Source organism: Pantherophis guttatus, chromosome 3 (assembly GCF_059756535.1).
Source record: "Pantherophis guttatus breed Tessera chromosome 3, ASM5975653v1, whole genome shotgun sequence".
In the NCBI taxonomy this organism is placed as follows: domain Eukaryota; kingdom Metazoa; phylum Chordata; class Lepidosauria; order Squamata; family Colubridae; genus Pantherophis; species Pantherophis guttatus.
The window spans coordinates 121,538,061-121,559,192 of record NC_142065.1 but is presented as its reverse complement, the minus strand read 5'-3'; the positions used below and the strand labels follow the sequence as shown (position 1 = coordinate 121,559,192).

Here is a 21,132-nt window from a genome sequence, read left to right as displayed (position 1 = left end):
AGCAAGAATGAAACTTGTTGCAACACTTTGTATTTCAGGTTACCTCAGAAGAATACACAGAAGATTAGTTAGTACAAAATGTGACACTACTATTACTACATCAAAGCTATACTGAAAGAATTTTTCCTCCTTCGGTTCAGTGGTGTTCAGTTCTCAGAGACTTCCTGGATGAGTCTCTGCAATTTCCTTGGCAAGGTTATTCAGAAGTGGTTTGCCATTGCCTCTTACCTAGAGCTGAAACAGAGTGAGTGGCCCAAGGTTACCCAGCTGGCTTTGGGCCCACGGTGGGACTAGAATCCACAGTCTCCCAGCTTCTCATCTGATGCCTTAACCATTACACCAAACAGGTTCTAATACTGAAGGATATACACTGATAAAAAAAAAATTGTTTCCAAACTCCAAATATTTGTTTTAATATCCTAAGTGCCTTGATACTTAGCTATCTGTGGTGTGGAACCATCTGTCTTGTTATGAACGTGTCCAGACATTAGGTTTTACAAGATAGGTTTTCTAAATTTACTTGTACATTTTCCTATTTACCAATCCTTTATAAACCAGTTTGAATGAGACCTGAAATTGCCTGCTTATCAGTCTTGAAGCATAGAATAGGCATGGAACACCATATTTCAGGAAATGCTCTTCTTCCAGCCAACCAGAGTGCTATATCTATATATCAGTGCCCATCTTCAAGCGACTACAGATACTGAGCAAATAATACTATTTATACATCATATATGAGTAACAAATAAACTAGCTTCCTCAAGCCAGTTTTCTCTAGGTAGGAGGAAACTACTAAATTTCTATAAGAGCACAATCATTAGGTTCTTGATATACAGTTGCAATAAAATTAAAGCCTTGTGTTAACAATGGTGGTGAAATATGAAGGAGGCACTTGATTTGGATAACCATTAAATCATATTAGCAGTGATCATGTGGGTTTTTGCATCTTAGATCTCCTAATTTTTATAGCCAAATAACTGTAACCATGGCTGCATGCTACTGTGTTGGCTGGACAGAGGAAGATGATGACAGGGCAGGAAGAGAGAGAGAGACAGACAGACAGACAGACAGACAGACAGACAGAGTGTCATGGAGTGGAAAAATTATATTTCAAAATGGAGATGGAAAGAAACTGCTCATAGCTCTCCCCCACTCACAGTTGTTTAAAAAAAGGCAAAGCATGGCAGCTGGTCCCCTGTTGAAAAGAGGAGGCAAAAACAGATGACAATTTACTTCATTCACTTAAGCTAGTGCAACTTTCAAAACAATTTAAACATCTGCTGTAATGCTTGCTTTATATTCTCACCATACTGTCCTTTATCCATAGAGCTCTTTAAGAAACGTTAGAATACCCAAGAGACAAGATTCAACCATTCTATAATCATAATTTGTCCTACTTATGCCAGCAAAGAGGGCCTACTTCAGATCCCAGCTATCAGAGAACTCCAATTATCGGGATCCAACAGAAGAGCTTTCTCTGCTGCAGTGTTCACCCTTTGGAACAACTTATCCTCTAGGGTAAGATCTGCCCCCACTTTCCTATCCTTCCATAAGACCCTGAAGACCTGGCTGTGCTGGTTTGTCTGGGGACCAAATGCTGGAGGTGGGTGGCAGACTTCACCTCTTCCCCCTTGCTCCCTAACTCTCCATCCATCCATCTTTTTGGTTACAATATCTTATTGATGTATGATGCTTGTTGTGTTCATTGTCCTTGTTCTGTTACTTCTGATTCTGGATTTGTTCTTTTCAGAATTGGTGTATTATTTTCAGATATCCTCTTCTTGTTGGACTTGATTTGTAATAACAGATCATTATTTCTTTGTTTTCAATCTTTGTACATTTGAAAGTCCTTTTTTTCTCTACAGTCCTCCTGCACCTTCTGGCCCTGGTTGCTCAGCTCACAGTCCTGAGTCCTGTAGCCCATTTTTCACCAGATGTCCAGGAACTTCAACACCTAGCATGGTTCTTGTTGACCCAGGCAATGACTGATTCAGTATGGGTTTCTGTAAATAATGTCTTACTATATTACTTATAGAAGAAACAATCTTTGTCTGGCTCCTCTGGTGAGACTTGACCGTACGGTTAAACCTCTGGCATAGTTCTCATCTTCCTCAGAGCATACAACTTCACAACCATGTCAAGATAATATATTATTATTATCCAGGGTGAAAGGATGTTCTCTAGAGCAGATATTTGTGGAGACACAAATTATTCATGCTGAGATGCTGATTTGTTAGAGCAAGATGTATTAAATATAAAATTATCCTTGCTAAACCTACCCATCTTGCCCCTAGACTACTACCTGACTTCATCCATCTGATTTCTGGAGATTTGCCCTCTGTCCAGGTTTGTGCTTGGATAGGATTAAGTGCTGTCTCCAAGATACAGCTCATCTGATCACTCTTATCTGAAAAGCCTTACTGGATGAGTCTTTGTTTTACATTAACTAAAAGATGCAGCTGACTAGAGATACCATATGGCTTACTTGGAAGACTCTTCCAATCCGTGAACAGCACTTGAGTGATGTTCACATAATATAAGATTTCATGTGAGTCTGTTCTCTTCACTACCATTGGTAGTGAGAGAGGAAATATGGTGCACACATACACACAAACACACAAAAACCATACACACAAATATTTTGGTCATCTATTTTTAATATAAATACAAACACTATATCTACAGGTGTATTGTGTATGCATGTGTGTTCTGTGCATGCTTTTATAATCTGGTGTTGAGATTCCAGATGCTTTTTGGAAAAACTTTGATGTTATATATGTTGACTGCAGCAAGACTACTTTATGCAAAAAAATGGAAGGACATTTCAATCCCCACAATGGACGAATGGCTGCAAAAGTAGATGGAGTTAGCAGAGATGGCTGAATTGACTGCTTTGATCAAAGAACAAAACATAAGTACTTTTGTTTCTACTTGGAAACCGCTTCTGAACTTTGTCCTTGAGGTAGAAAAAAATGAAACTTTGATTTTCGGTTTTACTGATTAGATTTGTTGTTATAGAAATGGCTAGTTTATACTATTATGGAAAAGTAAAATGTTGAGGTTTGATGTTACTGTCTTATTCTACTTCACTAAAGGGAGTCAGAAATCAATGCCTTTTTTTCTTTTTTCCCTTCTTTTCTATACTTCTCCCTTCCCCTCTCTTATTTTTCCTCTTATTTGCTTTTTTATTTTTGTATTTTATATTATAAACTAATAAAAACTGTAAACATGACAAGATTCCAGATGCCTTTAAAGATAAAGCTCCATTTTCAAAGGCACTCTGAAAGCCCTACAATCAGCAGAACCATTGAAGAATTCCCACACATACACCTAAGTAAAGCAAAAACGTAATCTCTCTTTTCTCCTTAAATGTCTTTGTGCTGGTTTGGTCTGATTACATTATCTTTTGCCCTATTCTTGGTAGAATGCAAAAACTTTTCTAGTTGGTTAGGGTTGTTTTGTTGAGCTTTGGGGGATATGTTTACATGTACATTACATGTACATTTTTGTGCATGATTGATGCAGTCCATAGTACATTCTTCTACAAAGACATGTTTTAATTTGTTGACTGGCCTGTCTGCTAAAGTGCATTTCAGGCGCACAAAGTGTGAGGTGGATTTGTTTGCTTTTTCTAAGAAGTGAATTGTCCATGATTGTTGCTTCATCTTTTTTGTTGGTCATTACTGAGTTTTTAGAATATAAATGCAGACATTGGGATAGCAAGTTTTATATTTCCCATGTAAGGCTTCTTTCCTGGATAGAAACATTTTATCTGCCTGCCTGCCTGCCTGCCTGCCTGCCTGCCTGCCTGCCTGCCTGCCTATCTATCTATCTATCTATCTATCTATCTATCTATCTATCTATCTATCTATCTATCTATCTATCTATCTATCTATCTATCTAATATATCTGATGTGTTCATTCTGTGAAGCAGAAGCTACCATATTGCTCCACCTATTTGTCTTTTCAGCATCACTCATCTGGAAAGATGTAAAATTTTTCAAACATGATCTCCTGAACCTCCTGTATCTGATGGTTCAACCCAGTGGTGAAATCTAAAATTTGTTACTACCGGTTCTGTGGGCGTGGCTTTGTGGTGGGGGTAATGTGACTGGGTGGGCATGGCCAACTTTTTTTTTTTAACTTCTAAAACCATTTTTTCTACAACCTCTTTGGCTGAAGAGGTTGTAAAAAATGCTTTTAAAAGCCTCTGACGATCCCAGCTGAGTTGCCTGATCGTCAGAGGCTTTTTTTTCTTTTAAAAACATTTTTTCTACAACCTCTTCGGCCAAAGAGGTTGTAGAAAAAATGCTTTTAAAAATTAAAAAAAAAGCCTCTGATGATCGCGTGGCTCAGCTGGGCATGGGGGGGGGGCAGGGATTTTTGCTACCAGTTCTCCAAACCACCTGCCTCCATCGCTACCAGATCAGGTGATCCGGTCCGAATCGGGAGCATTTCACCCCTGGTTCAATCTATAAATTAAGTACTGAAGCAACAGAAGATAGTTTAAATTGATGGCTATTTACAAACTACCCTATAGTAAAATAGGGGAAAAAGTGTGATTTTAATAAACATCTCAGAAATTACTCCTCTTGGCATAGACTAACTAGGATTCATTTTCTGTCTAGCTTTCAGGGCAAATTACTTGTCAAGTTTGTAATTGGGAGTTCTTAAAAATGTTTTAAAATAATCTGTCCATTTTTTCTGCAAGTTGTCTAGCTGTTAGCAGTCAGTACTGATTGCTAGCTTATCTAGACTTATTACTCTGGAGCATTAAAAATAGGATCAAGAGGTTTTTTCTATGTTGCTATTACCTATGACTGGAAAATTTAAAATGCTTTGTGTTCTATTCTGAAGGAAGTGTTTCCAGTTTTATTGTGATGAATTTTTATATGTTGTTTTGTTCCAAGTTCAAAACAAAATCTTTGCTGTTTTATGTACATCCTTAGAAAATCCCCAAAAGTTAGTATTATTCCAGATTGAGCTATATGCCCTCTTTCACATTCCTTCTTTCATTATTGTTATTTTTTAATAATTTATTTTCAACACCAACTTTTTAACTTTGGTCCAACATGAATTCTTTAGTTTAATCTAGAGAGGTATCAAATGCAAATTCTTGTTTTGCTACCTTAACAGAGTGGATGGTTTGGGTGGTTATTTATGCTGTCATATATTATTTATACCTATGTCTTTGATAACAACTTTAATTATGTTGTCTACCTATTCTTTCCCTTTCTCAGTTAATTATAGTCATTATCATCTCTCCATATCATAAATCTGCAGATAAATCCCATAAATAAAATCTAGTTCATACACAGCTATTGGTTCCATGTGATCTGGAACAAATTAATTTAGCTTTAGTGACTTCCATGTTTTCCTTCATACAGTCTTATTTTGATGTGTATATTTTTAATTCTTCCAATTCCTCCCTGGCTTATGTTTGCAGGTTTGTCCTGTCCCCCATCTTTTTTTCCTTTCTCATTTGGACAGCTTTTCTATCCCCAGTATTATTTCATATGTATGTTTTAACGGCACCATGGACTACCAGTGTATATTACATTCCTTGTTTGCTATTTGTTAAATGCATGTTTTGCAGTATAAATGAAGGAATGTGGCTTTTCTTGTGTTACTGAACCACGATTCCTCACTACTGACCAGTTATTGGGAATTGTAGTTTTGTGGTATCTATTTTCTAAGCTTCTAACTGCTGTTCTACATTATCCTGTGGAAAAGCATATATGTGATTCTGTCTTTGTCTAGCACCCAAGACATTGTTTTTCTGAATATAATAGGAAAAGGCTCACATAACCTGAAAAGAATTTGGTACATTTTCTTTTTCAGTCAAGTCAATAATTTCTGGCACCAGCCTTTATTGACTGATTCCAGGTTTGCTTAGAGGATCCCCTATGACCTTCTGACCCTACAAAATGAGGTGGGAATTTAAAATGTAGTGCTGCAAATAATATTAACTTATTGTAAGAACAATGGGGAAAAAATTCAGGGTTATCAAGTGAATTTAACTGACCTAATTCATGTCAATGTCATAAGGCAGAGACATGAATACTGCATTGGATATTCTTCTAAAGAATGCAATAAGTTTATGCAAGACAAACAACATTCGGTGTTAGTCACAACAGCTAAAGGAACTTCCAGTTCAGCAACAATATGGTTCCAATTATCAGTTGCTAAGGAAAACCACAGGAAATTGCAGTTTGTGCCTTCCTTGGACAACCTCTTTAAAGTCTCTGGCCAGTCATTCTTGGAAGTAGCTAGGATCTATCTCCACTCCTATATATGAATACTGAGAACTTTGGGTTTTCAACCAAAGCCCTTTTTATTGCTCACCACTATTTGAAGAATGTTGAGTGTTTACTTGTGAATAGGTGTATGGGGTCTTTTGGTAGCTGCCTTCAGTCTTGGAATTTGCTCCCAGAGAAAGAAACTTGGTATTCCTTCCACTCCCTTTCCAGGCCAGGTCAAGTCACTACCTTTCAGATAATGACTGTGCCCCATTTCGTCTACTGGCTGTTCTTCTTGTTTTTCTTGTTTCATGTGGTCTTTTTATCAATTGGATGTTTTTCACTGTATGTTAAATATATTTATTATGTTGTTTGGATAGCTTGGAGAAAAAAGACAAAATATAAATGTTTTCATTTTAAAAAATCAGACATAAACTGATAGCAGTAATATCAATCAATTTGTTTACAAGCAAAAGGCTCAAATGACAAGTTGAAATATAATCTAAAATTTGGCATTAAATAACAGTTTAACAACTGAAATATTTAATAAGTATTACCAAATATACTTAAAACTCTACTTGAGTGTGACATCAAGAGGAATCTGGAAAATCAAAAAGGGCCGCGGGTGATCACCATCTGAACAGCACCCTTGTTATATAGCCTGCACAACACATCATGGCAACCAGAAGTCCTGTATTAAAGGAGTATCTTTTTTGTAGCACTTAGGACCGCTTTATTAATGCATTTAACAAATGTGTTATTTATTTATCCAGTCGCAGAAACTGGAATCCCTAAAGGGTTTCTAGCGTTTAAACTGAACGATACTGGCTCATTGATATCACTCCGAATTAAATTTACTTTTCGGTCCTGCAATCAACGGGAATTGAAACTAAATTTGGGTGGACTGGCTCCTAATTGCCGCACGCTGTTCTTTAGCCTGAGCTCAGCGGTTCTCTCTTAGGCGTTTGTCATACGGCGCTGCACATTGCGGAGAATAAATTGCCCACTTCTGCCTCTCTCTCCTCATCCCACACTGATCCTCGGGCGAATCACGCACTCAATCCACTGCCCGGAGCCGAGGCGCTGCGAAGGCTTCCGCTCCCCCTCCCGTGCTCAAAGTTATGTGGGAAAGGGTGTCTGGTTCTTCCGAGGCCACCCATACTGCGCTCATCACGTCCCAGCCTTGAGGGAGGAGCCATGCTATTTGCAGCTTGCCCTGTAGCCTTACGCGAGAGGAAGGAGAGGGTGGAAGGAAGAGAAAATGGCTCAAGTCCGCGTCTTTGGGGGTCACGCGGTTACTGGAATCTAAAAGGATCAAGGGTCCGCCCACGTAGCCGCTATGGAAATATGACAGCTGAGGAGAGTCCAGCCAAAAGCTGACCCAAGCGATTGGGTCCTGCCTAATTCCGGTACGTAGGGGAGGGTTCGGGTCGCCACTATAAAAATTAGTATTATTCTGGATTGTTGAGCTCACGTTCAGATTCACTGTAAACAAAATTTGATTTCTTTCTAAAGGCCGAGGTGGATGATCACAACAAAGCTCACTTTGATCAGGTTTTTTGTTTACATCTGACGCTAATTTATTTGTTTACATTCGTTGTTTACTCCAAGCCTATCCCTTTTTCACCTCTTCTGTTAGACGTGGCCCTACTTGTGGCTGAAACCAGCCTCCCGGCGAGGATCTGGAAACTTCATCCCTTTCTCCCAAAATATACTCGCTTTGCTTTGGTGGACTTGAAAACGTCTAACTGTACCGAGGAACGCTGGATGTGGTGCAATACAGCCCAGCTACCTCCCGCAACTAACACTTCAAAGTTTTGCATCTCTACTTTGGGTCGCGTGCGTATGCGTGTTTAAAGGGAAAGAACTTGCCACAGTATTTGCTATCGGAATTCTCTCAGGACGGGGAAGGAGATTGAACAGCAGAAATAACATTGGGAAGAAGGTGCAAGGAATCGGGTGGGAGATAGCGGCGTTGTTTGGATTAAGCGATCGTAACCCCCGAAAGAACGAACTCCAGCTTCGGAAGGCCAGTGAACCGATGGCTACGAAATTGTCGACTTGTAGCTTTTAGAGAGGCTAGGGGGATATTCACCGTCGGAGCGCTAAAGACAAGGGCAGAGAAAGCGCGAGCTGCAGGAGAAGGGGAGGAGAAATCAGGCAGCCGAATGGGAGCCTGCTCTGAGAGTCCGGTCCGGGTTTTGCTTACAGCCCCGGGCATTAGCAATAGCGGCGGCAGCAAGAGGCAGCCCTTTGCAATGTGGTCCGCCTGTCTCGGCACTTGCAGAGCGAGGATGTAGAGGTGGGTTTGTCGTGGAGTTGCTGGCGGGGAGGGAGGGAGGGAGGGCAAGAACTGTTCTCGTCAGCTATCTTTAGCGCGATCAACTTATTTGCAATTCTGACTTTGTCCGCTCCGACCTCTTTCTTAATATGCCCGCCGCCGCCTGCTTTAGCTTCGCTGCCGCTCCTGAATGTGTCCGGCGGGGAGTCCGCTTCGCTGAGGTCCCTTTTTGAGAGAGGATACCTTGGGGCAGGTGTTAAAATCGCCAGCATCACCACTGGGCACGATCTGGATTTGCCTCTCTAATCCGGCTAGCGCCAGCGCGCGCGCAACACGCACACACGGACTGCCCGGGGTGGCGGGTGCAGCTCTCCTTCCTCCCTCTGCTTCACGGCTGCTATTCTTGTAGCTCCGGACCGCTTAGCTTCTGGTAGGTGCAACAATCTGAAGAGGCCTTTTCTCTGGGTTCTATATGTAGATGTAGGGCGGGAAGGAGGAAAGTCTTGCGGAAAAGTTTGCGGCGGTGAAGTAATTCCCTTCCCTTCGGGTGCTGCCGAGTGGATGGCGTAAGTCCCTCTGGCTTCCTTCCACCTTCCGCGCCGCCTTCCTCCGTCCCTCCCTGCTTTCCTTCTGGGGAGGTGTTGCTGCCGCAGCAGCACATCCACGCTGGTCTCAGATCAGTGGCTCCAGACAAAAAGCGAGGGGGGATTTGGGGTGTGTGCCGCGTGCGATTCTGAGCAGCGCCAGCGGCAAAAGAGCAGCTTCGGGAGGTCCCCTGAAGAGGGCGGGCTCTTCCCTCGATCCCGAAAGCCAACCCGGGGCAGAGACCTCGGCTCCTTTTCTGTTTCTGCAGGAAGAGAAGCGGCCGGAGCTGCCCGCCGAGGCTGTGAGTGGACCCGCCAGGAAGGTTCGGCCAATTCTCGTTTTTCCTGGTCCTTGGGGTTTTGGGGGGAGGGCGTGGGGGGGGGAGTGAGCGCTTGGTTCGTGGCTGCTGAGCAAAGTTTTGTTTGGAAGATTTAGCGCCCCCCCCCCTTTCCCTTCCTTTAAGGCGACAGCTGCCAGCTTTCAGCGTACGGGATTTATTGCAGGGTCTCTTTCCGTTCTCCTCCCTCTCGGGTCGGCCACTGCATTGAAGATCGAGAGCTCCTCCCCCCCATCCGCCCCCTGGGCCGCCTAATCGGTGGTTCGTTTCCCAGGTTACAGCCGTAGTGTCTGCAGCTAGCCAGCCAGGCGTTGAAGGCTGCTGGGTCTGGCTGACCCACCACGTCGTCCCTGCTCTGCTTGTGCGAGCAGGCGGCGGATTAGAGAGGCGCCCGAGCCTTGAGGAGCGCCTCTGCAGGGGCTGTCAGCTGTTTTCGCCTCTGCTTCTCCCCGCCAGGTCTTGCCGGACAGTGGGCGAGCCTGGCTGGCGCTTCCATGCCTGCCTCCTGCAGCGCCTGAAGCTGGGGGCGGGGGAAGAGGGAGGGAAGGAGGTTGGCTGGCTCTGCTACTGATGACCTTACCCAAAATATGCGGTCGGCAGGAAAGAAGAGACGTCCTAGAAGCTTAATTTCTTCGGCAAGGAAGGCTTCATTTCACCTTCTTCTCTTACTTGAGGTGGTTTCACGAAATAAGCAGCAAAAAAGTTAGAAGTCACGGATTCACTTGAAGATTATTTTGTAAACAGCATTTGCTTCTGATTCCTGGTTGGTTTCTGGGCTATCCATTTATCTTGTGGTGGCAGCCACACTTTTTTCTTTCCTTTGCAGTTCGTTGCTTAGCTTTAAATCTGCAGACTTGGGAGATTGTAGAACTGCACCACTATGCAGCTGTTTGCTATGTTGGCAGCTAGAAGCTGTGTGAGGCAAGACTTTCCTTCCCCACTAGGACCCCTTTCCTTAACCCCACTAACCTTAAACCCTGAAGGGAGAACCAAAGTTGCTGCTCTCTTCCACGCTCTGACACCCTTCCCCCATCCTCACTAAACTGCTCTTTGGCTCGCAGCAGCAGGAAGGAGTTTCCAAAAGGTAACTGGGTTTGTTGGTGGCCAAAAGAATATGGTTCGAAGAAACAGGAGCAGATGCAAAAGCAAGGGCTTGTTGATATTTTGCCTTAATTAGGAAAATCAAAAAGCAAACTGATATATTTTAAAGTAAACTTAATCCAAATTTGTTTCTTAATTGAGCCGTTCATTTCAGGCAGCAGGCCCTACCACCCATCAGCTCATGTTCATGATGCTTAGTCCTTCCTATATTGCTGTTGGTTACAGGCTATGTGCTGTGATCCTTGCTGGAGTTCACTGCTTTTCATGTTTTTCATGATTGACCATTTGGAAATTTCCATCAGTAGGTGAGAGAACCTTACTAAAGCGCTCCACTGCATTTTATGCCACATCTGTTTGCCTTAAAGGTATGTAGAGTTTTAAGCAGTGACGCTGCCTGATAATACATTGATAGTAAGTGGAAAAGCCTGTGGAGTGGGCCTTATCAGTGTGGGTGGGTGGGTGGGGCTGGGATTTGACTACAGTAAAATGTGTAGGGTGAGAAGGAGAAAGAGCAGAATATCTGTTTGCTGTGCTCAGAAAGAATCAAACCTCCTCAAGGATTTCCTGTCAGCAAGACCTGAATTTAGTGTCAGATAGATGGCAAGTTTGTCCTCACAACTAGTTGTGACTCCCAAGAATAGCATTGCAGTTATTAATGTGACCCCCCCTCCTATATTCCCCTTTCCCTTTGCAAGCTGGTAAATAACATGCTAACCTCCTTTCTATGCACCAATTCCTGTAAACTTTATTAAGTAGCAATGGCCCTTTCAGCTTGGTTGAGAGTATTGAAAAGCAAAAGGTTTATTCTATGTTCTGCCTTTCATTTTGTAACAGTCTTTTTGGCCTCTTGTGGTGTCAGGATCATTCTGGAAGAAAAAAAAGATGGCTGGTGATTAAAAGTGATTTTGCAGTCTGACTCCAAAATCTATCTAACTTTTGCCAATATATCTTTTTTTATAATCCTTCTCATCTCTCTCTGTCCCTCTCTCTCTCACACACACACCATACATTTCCTTTTTTTCTTACTCAACCATAGCTTTTCAGTTTTCTACCTCTCAACCTGCTTAGTCTTCCTACATGTAATTGTTTTGCAATTGCAATTTGTAGTATGTTGCTATACAGGTAGTCCTTGACTTACAACAGTTCATTTAGTGACTGTTCAAAGTTACAACGGCACTGAGAAAAGTGACTTACGATCAGAATTAAGATGCTTGGTAAGTGGTTCATATTTATGACTGTTGCTGTCTCCCAAGGTCACGTGATCACCTTTTGTGACCTGACAAGCAAAGTCAATGGGGAAGCCAGATTCACTTAACAATGGGGTTACTAACTTTATCAACTGCAGTGATTCACTTAACTGAGGCAAGAAAGGTTGTAAAATGTCCTTAAACTCACTTAAATGTCTCACTTAACAGAAATTTTGGGCTCAATTGTGATCCTAAGTCGAGGACTACCTGTATAACCAAGTCATCTGTGTGTGTGTGTGTGTGTGTGTGTGTGTCTGGTCTATGGTGTGCTTGTGTACTGGTGAATTCACTTTTTTGTTCAGCTCATTACCTGTTCATGCTTAACCTTATCACTTCTTGCTTATTCAGAAACACTTCTTCAGTGATCTATTCCCATGCATTCAACTTTTTTGGTTTTTTCTCAATTCCCATATTGCTCATTAGCCTGATATGGGATGATATCTAAGCCTGCCTACTACAAATATTTAAAACTAGGAAAAAAATGAATGCAGTGTTCTTGGTAATATTTTATTACATGTGGTCTTCTCAATGTATTTCTTTTTATTGTTCCCAAATATGATTGTGTTCTGGTAGAGATTCAGAAATGTCATGTTTGCATTTTTAGAGATTCAGATAGATAGGATCTGTAATTCTGTAGCTTGCATGAGGCGAACAGGTGTTTTCAAGACTACTTTTATGTTCTGTGAGTCATACACAAATCTTTTAACAGTACACTTTGAATTCTTTTGTATTTAATTTGCATATCCGGTTGTGGCTCACTCAATTGTAGTTCTTAATTGCAGCTACCATTGGCTGGATTGCTCTGTCTCCTTCCAGCTCCATTGGGTATCCATCTTAGATGCATCTGCAAACTTTTGCCTTTTTGTGAATTGTGCTATCTTTATTTTATACTAGTTGCATGCCAGAGTGCAAGATGTATATACATTACAATTATGTTACCGACCTGCTCATTTAATGACATTTATGATAGGGTGTTTGTGCTTACATGTGTACACAAAGATGAGAGAGTTTCATATTGCATATTTTTCAATCCTCCAAAGTCATCTGTTTGTTTCTGCTTGAATACTTTGCTTTTGAGTACTTCAAAATAATTTAAATCTCAATCCCAGAAGAGTCAGAACAGTATAATTCTGTTTTAGTAGATAGTTCCAGTCTAATATTATAATGAAATTATTCTGATTTTTTTAGATGAATTGATTTGAATTGTTATCAAAGTTGTTGTGCAGTTTGATTTAATTAGATGGGGGATCAACTACAGTTCAAATAAGTATGCATACATGATATATATATATTCTATAATGTGCTTGAACAGGCTTTTTACTGTACACATATGTGCCTACTTATTCTGATCAATTGTCTTTAAAAATAAAAAAAACCCTCAAATTACAAATGGTTTTTATTCACAATGGTATGTTTTGCAATTTTTAAAGAAAAAAAATTAAATCTCTTTTAACCAAATATTTGAAATCTAATTTGAATAGAAGAAAAAATATGATTTTTAAAAATTACTGTTTTTTATTCTTGCATCTATCCAACTGAAACTCTTGCTTATATAAACTTAAGCTCAGTGCCCTGATTTTTAAGTAATACTTAGCTATAGTGCCATTTGTTTCAATACAATGTGAATAAGCATTTAGGAAGTCAGAGGTCAGTGACTGAAAGTGATTGTGTAGGGTCTAATTTAAAGTTGAGTAAACCAAAGAAATCAAGAGCTTAAAGTGCAGTTAAAGTGTTTTAAGGAGTCACCAAATACTAAACAGATTGATGAATTTGTGCTTTGAAAAAAAAATCAAAATCTACTTTATATAGATGAAAATCATAATGCCCAAGACACAAAAAGTTGTTTTTCATTTCTGTGTTGTTTGTAGGATCAAATGTCACTTTAAGTAAAGTGTAGTAGATGAGTCTTCTGCATCGCTGCATTTCCCTTCATAGAGCAGGGAAACATCTCAAACTGCAATTTACAGTCCCCCCCCAGCCACATTCAAACCTAAATATTGTAGTGGACAACTTCCAACATTGTTTTGACTATAACATAATTGGATTATCTATATATGGCCAGTGAGTGTTTTAGAGGAGAATGGGCAGTATATCAGCTGCAGTTAAATTAAGGACTGGAAATACTCAAGATAGCAATAGCACTTAGACTTGTATACCGCTTCACAGTGCTTTACAGCCCTCTAAGTGGTTTACAGAGTCAGCATATTACTCCCAACAATCTGGGTCCTCATTTTACCGATCTTGGAAGGATGGAAGGCTGAGTCAACCTTGAGCCTTAATGAGATTTAAACTGCCAAATTGTAGGCAGCTGATAAGCCTCGACTTACAATTATTCGTTTAGCAACTGTTTGAAGTTCAATGGCACTGAAAAAAGTAACATGATCGATCCGCACGCTTAAAACTGTTGCAGCATCCCCACAGCTGTATGGTCAAAATTCGGGTGCTTGTATTTACGACAGTTGCAGGGGTCATGTGATCACCATTTGCGACCTTCCCAGCTGGCGCCCAACAAGCAATGTGAGATACACTAAACAATTGTGTGAGGCACTTCACAGCTGCAATGATTCGCTTTAAAACTGTGACAAAAAAGGTCATAAAAGCAGACATGACTCACTTAACAACCATCTTAGCTATGGAAATTCTAATCATAATTGTGGTCATAAGCTTATACAGGTTATTTTATTGATGCTCTGAGTATTCCTTCAGAGATGTTGGAATATTTGAAACAATATTTTATCTCAAATAGGGAGCAAAATTTAGAGCATTAGTTAACAATACTAGAAACTGCTGTTTCATAGTTTGGTACATCTGCCACCTTTTACTTTCCACTATTTCAAGGAAACACTAAAATGATTTTTGATGGATGAATCTATCTATCCATCCATCCATCTATCAATCCATTCCTTCCTTTATTGATTAAAAAAAAGCTTAAAAGAGAAACAGAATTTTTTTTTTTTAAGAAAGAAGAAACTTGGGAAAGAAAAAGAGTTCAAGAAAGAGGAAGAAAAGAGAGAAAAATAGAAAAGCAATGCCTTTCAATGTTCTTTGGTACTGATATGTAAAAATATATCAAACCCTTTCTCTAAGATCAACATTTGTGTAGATTATTTCCATAATCACATTGATTCTAATCTTCAAGTCCCAAAATCAACATTTCATTTCTTTCAATTTCTTTCAAAATCCAAAAATGGTTTCCAAGTAAAAATAAAATTTCTCAAAGTTTTTTCTATCAACACTTTCAATCTTTCCATCTCCACCAATCCCACCACCTTCACAACCCATATTTTCATTTGTAAAGGTATTTGTAATTCCTTGCACTCTTGAACCTGTAAAAATTCCTCTGCCATTATCATACATAAAAACAAAGCCTCATAAGAAGCCCCCATTTGTTTGTCCATTAAAAGCTCAAAAGAAAGATCTCTGGTTTCAATTGTACATTGAGGCAGTGGATGTGATGTGCCAGTGCCTGGAGGCTGTGAGGACCTGGATGGGAGTCAACAGGCTCAGACTTAACCCAGACAAGACCGAATGGCTGTGGGTATTGCCTCCTAAAGACTATGTTGATTATCCATCCTTGGTCCTGGGTGGGGGGAGAAATTGTCCCCCTCAGAATGGGCTCGCAATCTGGGTGTCTTCCTAGACTCACAGCTAAGATTGGAACAACATCTGACAGCTGTGGCTAGGGGGACTTTTGCACAGGTTCGCCTGGTGCACCAATTGCGATCCTACTTGGATCAGGAGGCTCTCCTCACAGTCACTCATGCCCTTGTCACCTCATGGTTGGATTATTGCAACGTGCTCTACATGGGGCTACCAGGCTACATGGGGCTACCAGATTACAGTTGGTCCAAAATGCAGCCGCATGAGCCATTGTGGGTGCATCTAGATACATCCACATTACACCAATTCTCCGTGAGCTGCACTGGCTCCCTATCGGTCTCCGGATGCAATTCAAGGTGTTGATTATTACCTTTAAAGCCCTACATGGCTCAGGGCCAGGCTATCTTCGAGACTGCCTTCTACCACATAGTTCCCAGCGGCTGGTAAGATCCCACAGAGCTGGTCTCCGGGTCCCGTCAGCTAAACAATGTCGGTTTGCGGGCCCGCCGGGGAGGGCCTTCTCTGTGGCTGCCCCAGCTCTCTGGAACCAATTATCTCCTGAGGTCCGGATCGCCCCCACCCTATTGGTCTTCTGGAAAGCAGTGAAGATCTGGCTTTTCCAGCAGGCCTGGGGCCGTTGATCTTGCTACTGCGATCTTGCGAGATCCGGCCATGGAATGGAGTGTATGGGTTTTTAATGTTTTCTTTTAAAAAAATTTTACGGGATATTGTTCGCATTGTTTTTTTTGCTGTAAGCCGCTCAGAGTCCCTAGGGAGTTGGGCGGCATAGAAATGCGACTAATAAATAAATAAATTCACTTGTAAAATCTTCTGCATCAAAATACATACTTGATCCTAGTATTTTCTAGCTTTATTACACGTCCACTAAAGATAGAATATTCCTTCCATATGATTAAATTTCCAATGAATACTGGAAATTCTCTTATACATTTTTGTCAATTTATCTGGTATCGTGTACCAATGAAACATTTTATAAAAATTCTCTTTCAAAATCATAATTAAGAAAATCTAATGTCATGAAACATTAGATTGCTCTAGAACAAGCAAAATTTCAAGGTTGGGTTGACGACTTATTTATCATGCTGCTTGCCTCAAAATTCTTAAATTGGATTTTTTTGGAAGTTGTGGAGTTGTGAAGGAAACAGTGATTTCTTCCTTTTTTTTTTTTTAAGCAGAATATGATTTACACATATACTTAAAGGTATTGGAGGCTGCCAGGACCCTATATCTTTGTTAAAGAATGTAGGTCTTTGTTAAAGAATATAGGTTGTTTAGGAAACACATCCTGTCATATGTTTTTTCAGGACAATCCAGAGTAAAAGTCCGCTTTCTGAAAGTTCTAGTTAATGATTTTGAATAAATTTAAGTTGGCAAAGCATGTTACGAGAAACTGACTGCTCAGAATACTGTTAAATAAAATTAATACAGCAAATAAAAATAATTATTTAAATATAACTAGGAATATGAATAGAAATAAATTTTTGAACAAGTGATTTGTTTTAAATGTGAACTGTTATATTAACATTCTGTTATATGTGTTAGATCAGTGGTTCTCAACCTTCCTAATGCCGCGACCCTTTAATACAGTTCCTTATGTTGTGGTGACCCCCAATCAGGGGTGGGTTCTAATTTTTTTTACTACCGGTTCTGTGGGCGTGACTTATTTTGTGGGCGTGGCTTGGAGGTCATGTGACTGGGTGGGCGTGGCTAGCTGGTCATGTGACCGGGTGGCCATGGCTATGTGTGTAGGGACTACTCAGAGGGCTGAAAAAAGTCATTTCTGACAGGTCCTCGCACTTTTGACTGGTCCTCACACTTATGACCATCCTCACATTTATGCCTGTGCAGCATTCTTAACAACCATGTCACTCATTTCACAACTGCTTCTCTTCAACATGGTATAAGATAGGGCAAAAAACGTAAAATGTGAGGACAGTCGTAAATTCGAGGACTGGTCAAAAGTGCGAGGACCACTCAAAAATAACTTTTTCAGCCCTCTGAGTAGTCCCTGTGCACAAAAGGACTACCCAGAGGGCTGAAAAATGTGATTTCTGACAGGTCCTCGCACTTTTGACTGGTCTTCGCAGTTATGACTGGTCATCATTTATGCCCAGTACCATTGTACCATTGTACCATTCTTAACAACCGTGTCACTCATTTCACAACTACTTCTCTTCACCATGGTGACAAGATAGGGCAAAAACGTAAATTGTGAGGACAGTCGTAAGTTTGAGGACTGGCCAAAAGTGCGAGGACCAGTCAAAAATAACTTTTTCAGCCCTCTGAGTAGTCCATATGCATAAACGGATACAGCAATAGAGAGGGATGAAGGAAGGGAAGGGAAATTAGAGTAGGAGTGAAGGTAAGAGAGGGAGGAAGAGAGGAGGAGAAGGAGAAAGAAAGAGGAAGTAGGGAGAAGAAGAAGAAGGGGGGAAGAGAAAGTAAGTAAGAAAGAAAAGACAGAGGTGGTAGGTTTGAGGAGAAAGATTGCTGTACAATAAAAAAGATGAAAGGGAAGAAAGCCAACCCCAAACAAATATTAAGATATTAAGATAAAGAATGAATTGTTAAACTATAAAGAGTAAAAGAAAACAAATAGCAATAAATAGCAATAATTAGAAACACACATACAAACATACAACGTATTTTCTTTGAACAGAGTATTTGGCCGGTTCACAAATTTAAACAGTTGTACGAGGTTAGCACCCACCCCTTTCCTAGAAAAATGAAATACTTTGGGAAATATTAAAAAGGCAGAATATTATATTTCCCTGGATGAGAAATGGAGAAGCATATTTTACAGACAAAGCAGCTCCCACCTTCCTGCCCCCCACCCTTTGTTAATGGGCCAGAGGCAGAAAGTCAATCCTTTGTCAAAGGACATTTGCAACACAATAGCAACAGAAACTAACACAATGGGCCCCATCAAGCCATGTGATCCTGTCCACCATTAAACCATCTTTCCAAGCAGTCTCCATGTTTCCAGTGTCTTTTTCCCCACTTGGAGCAGAACCCAGAAGGATATTTCTTCCAACACAGTATTTAGTCATTTTCCAGAACGCTGCTACTACACTCCAGCATTGGAAAATCCTCTTCTCTGACAGCAACTGAGAGAACTTTTTTTCACTTATCTACCTACTCTGTGCTCTCTCCACGCCCCCTTTTGCACCCGAATCCCCAGTCTTTCAGTTGCTGACAGACTGAGAGGGTTTTCTCTGTGCTCTGAGTATTGCGGTAGGCCTTTTGGTTATTTTTGATTAGCCCCCTTTTTTTGTTTCTGTTTAGTTCGGGCAGGTTTAGTTTTTTTTCTTTTCTGTGGATCAATCAGCTGGTCGTCGGTTTCGTGCCCAGGGAGCTGGGTCGTGCCGGCTTTTGCGCTGCAGCGCTAGCTGCCGCCGGCTTCTGTCCCTTCGGGGCGGATCCGGCCGGATTTCCATTGCTGTGAGGTCGGGGCTGAGCGATTTGCTCCCCGACCGCCGCTTCAGACCTTCGAGCCGCTGCAGGGACGTTTCCAGGAGCGGCTACCGGCGCCCCTCACAGCGCGGCGTGGTTTGTCCAGCGACCGTCCCATCAGGTTTCTGCGGGCGGCGCTGCGATTTCAGGCTTGATCGGCTTCATTTCGACTGCCATGAGTGTTGGCTTGGGGGGGGGTGTGGCGTGGCTTTCTGTTGCTCGCCACCCTCCCGCCGTGAGGCGGCCAGCCAAGTTATAATCCCTGAGTGGCGTCCGTGTGCAAGTGGCGCCAGGGGAAAGTGCCCAGTCATTCTACAGAGCGAGGGCGGGCCGCCATTTTATTCCTACGCCACCAACGTGCGGCCGCCATTTTGAGCAGGGGCGGCCGCCATTTTGGATTGCTTAGGGCAGCGCGGACCCTAATTAAAGGGCCGCAGCCTTTATTCTGAGAGCTTGCTGGCTGAGTCTCTGTCCCGGTCTGGGCATTGACTCAGGAGGAGGGGGAAGGGGAGGAGCGTTTGCAGTTATCGCTCACCCCTTTGGCAGCCTTTTGTGCAAGGCCTTCCCACACACCTGGGCAGAGACAGGGGTGCCCTCGTACTGAGCGTGGCAGGAGTGCCAGCACTGCTTGCTGGGTATAGTGCATTGCCCAGAGCTGTAGCCAGACTTTCAATTACTCAATTAATCAATTAAGCAAGCTTTCATCCAATCAATCAATTAATCAAGCAAGCTGATACCTATTAATCAATTATTTAATTAAAGTGACCAGTCATTCAATCAACCAATCAATTGATCAAGCAAGCATTCATCCAATCAATTAATCAATTATTCAAGCAGCTGATATCTATTAATCAATTATTGATTCATTTCTTATTTTTATTACAAATCAATCTGTCCATCAATTAATAAATAATTACTATTCAGCTTGGGGCATTCTCACCATGGCGGACTGTTCGTTCTCCTCAGACAGTGATCAGGAGGTCAGCCCTGTCAGATCTAAGTCCCGCAAGAAACAATCGGGCAAACGCTCTGCGTCTGGCGGTCACAAGTCCCGCCACTCTAAGACCTCCTCTGCCGCCGATAAGGATGCTCTCAGGCGTCATAAGGCGTTGGAGAAACGATGTGAGAAGGCCAGGCAGGCGTCAGCCTCTTTATACAGTGGTGATGCGGGATCAGCTCAACAGTCTGCTCCTGTTCCCGAAGTTTCGGAGCGGAGAGGGGTGCAATCCGGTTCTTTGGCTTGGCAGAAGGGCGTGTCCCAGTCGATGCCTGATGTGTCCTCAGCGGGTTTGGAGGCCTTTCCACCTCCTAGACGCCAACCTTCGGCCACCTTCACGCCTACAGCAGCGGGTCTCCGAGCGGTGGACAATCCTCCGCCTCCGTCTCAGTTCGACTTCCAGACGATGTTGTCTACGGCGTTGGCTTCTATTATGGTGGCTGGAGCACAGTCAGCGGCCCAGACATCGGCGGCGGGGACTTCTTCAAGCACGTTGGCCACTTCAAGCTCCCGCAGGGCTCGCTCCCCCTCGCCTCGTGAGTCTGTTTCGTCTGAGGGTTCGTGTCAGGACGAGGAGGGTCCTGACGACCTTGAATTCTCTGAGGATGAAGGTCTGGTACCTGACACTCCAGCCTTCACGGGCTTGTTTCGTCCCGCACTATTTAAGTCCCTCCTTCACAAGGCTCGCTTGACTACTAATTTGGGTTCGGTGGGAGCACAACCCCCGACAACCCCGTCTGAGACCGGTCCTCATGATGCCCTATTTAAACAAGTCAAGCAGGAGAAGGACTTTATTCCGTGCCCTCAACTGTTCGCGGATGTTCTGCAGGCGCCTTGGGCCCAACCAGGGTTGTCCACTGCACCAAGCAATTTAGATAAGAAACTGTTCTGTGCGGCGCCCGAACTTGAGGCCATGTTGGAATTGCCTACAGTGGATGCACCGGTGGCGTCTCTCACCTCTCATTCGATGGTTTCATCTGATCCGCTGGAGGGTCTCAAATCGGAAGACAGGCGCACTGAATTGGCCTTTCGTAGGTCTCATCAAGCCGTGGCCTGGACTGTTAGAACTGCCACGGCTACTTCATTCTTCAATAGGGCCTCTTTGATCTGGTTGCGCCAACTTCAGGAACGGCTCCCTCCAGAGGATACCCGTTTGCGCCACGATATTAACAAGATCATTGCAGCCACAGAATATTCGGCGGATGCTTCGTTGAATTCTGTCAAGTTTGCATCGCGGGCGTTGGCGACATCTGTCACATCGCGACGCCTTT

The 21,132-nt window shown here is 42.3% G+C and overlaps 1 protein-coding gene across 48 annotated transcripts in view; it reads left to right on the top strand.

The window, feature by feature from the left end:
- The first annotated feature begins 7,214 nt into the window (after positions 1–7,214).
- The window catches only part of CXXC5 (CXXC finger protein 5), a 167,571-nt gene continuing 153,653 nt past the window's right edge, over positions 7,215–21,132 (top strand). For 8 of the 48 annotated variants that reach the window (XR_015733564.1, XR_015733559.1, XR_015733555.1 and 5 more), the window contains exons 1-2: positions 7,429–7,648; positions 7,879–8,541. The gene's annotated coding sequence lies outside the window, so the exon portion shown is untranslated. Of the gene's footprint in view, positions 7,649–7,878; positions 8,542–8,594; positions 8,951–8,994; positions 9,428–10,046; positions 10,206–21,132 lie in introns of those variants that run through there. The other 40 variants (XR_015733563.1, XR_015733558.1, XR_015733554.1 and 37 more) reach the window with 13 other exon arrangements.